Source organism: Pinus tabuliformis, chromosome 7, assembly GCF_031772625.1.
Source record: "Pinus tabuliformis cultivar Carrire ecotype Pingquan chromosome 7, CPIR1, whole genome shotgun sequence".
Taxonomy (NCBI): Eukaryota; Viridiplantae; Streptophyta; class Pinopsida; order Pinales; family Pinaceae; genus Pinus; species Pinus tabuliformis.
This window is the reverse complement of record NC_142293.1, coordinates 994,759,465-994,763,654: the sequence shown is the minus strand read 5'-3', so window position 1 is coordinate 994,763,654 and position 4,190 is coordinate 994,759,465. Positions and strand designations below refer to the sequence as shown.

Genomic DNA, 4,190 nt, shown 5'->3' with positions numbered 1-4,190 from the left:
GAATTTAAAAAATAAAAAATAAGATATTTATTTAATGTATGTCAACATATGTTGTTACATTGATTATTTTGTAAATGGTATTAATCCATCAAACCAGACACCAATACGACATTGGCATTATCACATTTTACTTTATATATTGTTATCAAGTCATCACTCTACATACACAGCGACAAATATAGTTATAATAATATCATTTACTATCAATTTAATTTTCGGCATTGAGCATTGATTTGAGGTATGGTTTTAGGTTTTAATTATCTATTTATGATTAATGATAAAGTGTCCAAATAAACTATTGGTAAATACCAGTGGAATTAATTTTCAATCTCGTTTTATGCAACTGTGGAAACCAACTAAATCTTTGGCCTTGGTAAGTTTTTGGGAATGAATTTATTAATAGACAGCAAGGAGTGATGGGGAACGACGCTGAATTTATTAATATATTGAAAATGGAATGAAGGAAGATGTTAAATTTTGAGGAGGAAGCGAATGGATTGACGGAAGACACAAGAATGGAAGTGAAGAAGAAGAATAGAATTAGAATTAGAATTAGAATGGTTGTAAAATATAGTTTTATAAACATTGTTGTTTTCCCACATGTGTTCGCGAAGGAAAGAAGAAGGCGTATATAAGAGGGGCAGTGGGCATTCATAAAGCACGACCTTACTTGAACAGGATCTGTTCTATAGGTTGTACGTCAAAGTCTGCGTAGATTCCTATTCAGACAAGCACAAAAATCCGGAAGATGAACGATGGCTCTCGGGCCAGAGCGCGAATGCTGTGATGGTTGGGGGTTTCACTCTCACCCTTCTCCGATGAACGTCCCGTCTGTGACATTTCCAGTTCCACACGGTGAAGGCCCGAGAGCGTTCTGACGGATTCGATTCAACAAACTTTTTCGTTTTAGTTTGTTCTCACGGATTCACCCAACTTTACTTTTTCGTTTTAGTTTTGTTTCCATTTCCGGTTTCACGCGTCCGTTTTTTAATCTATTTTTCGTGAAGCTGGCTCACACATTTTACTTCTCCACACTTTGCATTATTTATTTTATTTAATCGCTGGGCATTTCAGTGCTCCACAGCTTGTATTATTTATTTTAATTTTAATTAATTGCTGGGCAACCACGCAGAAATTCAACACCCACCATTATTAGTCGCTGCCATCTGGTGATGGCATGGGACTATAGTTATCGAAAATCACGATGTTAACATTAGTAATCGAAAACCACGATGTTAACATTAGTTTACCTCTTTCTTAGTACCGGTTGAGGGAGTATACCGAAAGTTTTTTGGTACATAGTAACCGGTTGAGGGAGTATACCGAAAGTTTTTTGGTACATAGTAATTCACTGTGTTATTTGGCCTCTTCCAAGGCTTGCATTTGCGGTTATCGCTGACAGATCTCTACATTGCTGCTTTTATAATGGCTATCTTGTTCCTATAATTTTTGGTGTTCATAAGTTTTTGGAATTTGCATTTTCAAAACAAAACTAATGCTAGCATTAGTTAACAAACATTAAATGCCATTTCCATAATATTTGGTTCGTATTATGCTTTGTAAAACATTGTTTATGGTCAATACACATGGCACACTTCTCTTTCGTCAGTACACATTGCACACCACATCGCTGTGTGCATGCATGGACTAGTGTGGTGGCGATGGCTTTCTACATGTCCGTACGCTGAATGCTCTATCTTATATGCCTACCACAACTTGCAATCTAGGTGCCATGCTCTGCATTAACAAGATTTGAAGGACAATTTACTGGAACAACAAGACAACTGAAAGGAGGAACCAGACAACTTGTTGCAGGAGGAGTCAGAGGAACCAAAAAAATAAAAAATCAATTTACAGGAGGAACCAAAGGAACCAAAAAATTGGCCATGTGCATGTGAAACTATAGATAGTTCTTTAAGCGTGGCAGAGGCAGGATAGAATTCAGGGTCTTTCTCTTCCAACCCTTCAAAATTGCTATTTCCATTCCTAAATCCCCAAGCCAGTAGAGCAGTTGCTGCAGGCGTAGCTATGCCTTCAACGGATATGCAAGGTACAAAGGCCCCAAATCTTGAACAAAAAGTGCTTAATGGTAAACCATATAAAATCATGTAAAATATAAAAGAAGAAAACCATTTAAAATCTGTACAAAGAATCGCAGTCCTAAAGGCCGCTTTGCCAATCTTCATGATGCAGTGATATTTTTTCATATTTTTTCAATTTCAGACAGATTTTGTATTTGGGGATTCAATCACTATTCAAGATAGGATGCACAAGTCACTATTCAGGATAGGAAAGAACTTCACGGAGTAATAGAGCAGCGACTCTAGATAATGAGAATAATTGTCTATTCTAGGTTGATTGAACCAATTTTGTAAACTTTGTTGTATCGCTGCGCTCCAAATGTAGACTTTAATATGAAATATATTTGCGCATTTTAATATGAAATTTATTTCTTGCTACAGTTAAAAAAAAAATTGTTGCTAGATTTTGGAGATCTTAAGTGTTTATTCCATTAGGCATCTGCTTGTGAAGTTTCTTCCTTCCATATTTATAATGGGTATAACTTGGAGAAATTGCATGAAGTCTATGCCTATACTATATACACATTAAAGAAATTGCTTGAAGTCTATGCCTGTACTATTGACCACTCTATCTTTGCTTATTCATTGTGTCCTGGGATAACATGAAAGTTATGCCCCGAATAGCCATAGCTAATCTTTTGTGTGTATTTGTGTTTCACTTTCCCAGTTATTATGATAATGCATAGTTCAAATAAATTGTCAAAAATAGCTTCACCACAAGACGCAATTATCTTTATAATTATCACTGAAAAGGTATTCAAATGGTTACTCACAATTTCGTGTATGCTTGGAGCCTTTTCCACAACTTGCAAGATGCAATTATCTTTATAATTGTCGCTAAAAAGGTATTCAAATGGTTACTCACCATTTCGTGTATGCTTGGAGCCTTTTCCGCAACCCTCTGGGCGCCATCAATAATTTTCTTATCACCACGAAAAGAACACTTCGGAGAAAAGACCATCTGTAATAATAAAAACACCATCTGCAATAATAAACCAGTAGAGCACTTTATTTGTGAACTAATAATTGAAATCTCTCAATCAAACACTATATCAATACTAACTGCTTATCCTTGGCCTTCCTTGCCTTATAGGTTGTTCGTTACGCTGCTCTGGTGAGAAATAAAATAAGGTATATAGTTAAGGCTCCTCACTAACGCTCTTAGGAAATATAAAAAGAAAATAGGTTAGCCAAGCACTTACCCACGGTTTCAGTTCAGCGACAAGTTCTATCGTGTACCTAGCTGACCACCATATCTGAATAGGTCATTCATCAACAGAACGCAGTGGAAACACACAAGGTGGAGTCTCCGAAGGAACGATACAAGGCAATGCACTAGGCGATTCGACCTGTAACATAATAAACTCCAATGGAACACTTTGGGCTTCCAACCAGTTCTACAGTCACAATGGATTTATCTCACTGAATTTGGAATTATCTCGGCGTTATCTTCGCAAGTCTGTAGCAAGCTCTGTAACAGATTCATTCTTAGCTCATTCTGCAACTAAACAGGGCACTAGCTTTGAAAGTCAACATAATGAATTAGTTTTCCATTTCCAGAGGGTGCACCTGTTCAGCATGGAAGCCCATCAAGCCCACATGCCCTTCATATTAGTTTTGCTTATTACTACTTATTTTTTCGCTTATTATTAATACTATTTACTTTTTGTTTTTACTGCAAATCGTTTTTTTTTTTCAAAACAAACCGTTAAGATACCCTTATTTATATGCGGGAGACTTTATATATGCATGTAGGAACTACCTTTCGAGAGAAAAGGAATATTTATCCCCTAACGGGGACTCCGGAGATTGGTCGTATCACGTATTAAAGGACTGCTAGCTACCTATTTGCTCTATTTGGAAATGCCAAATGTGGTTTTACGGTTGCTCCATATACTTTTGGATCTACTTATGCTCCATATAAAGCAATGGCTATTGATGTTGTTGGTGTTCAACTGTTGCCCATGCTACTAGTGGTCCTTCTACTCATGTTTTTTCTACTCATGCTTGTGAACCCACTTAAGAATCATATTTTGGTCGCTAATATTCCTCTTATTCCTGTTCTGCTTACTTTCTCGTTGACTTTCGATTTGGATTTCTATTGGCTGG

The 4,190-nt window shown here is 36.6% G+C and overlaps 1 non-coding gene across 1 annotated transcript; it reads left to right on the top strand.

The window, feature by feature from the left end:
- The first annotated feature begins 660 nt into the window (after positions 1-660).
- On the top strand, positions 661-884 carry LOC149250939 (small nucleolar RNA U3). Its single transcript, XR_016267618.1, has one exon. It is a non-coding gene; the product is annotated as a small nucleolar RNA U3 (small nucleolar RNA).
- Positions 885-4,190: the final 3,306 nt, after the last annotated feature.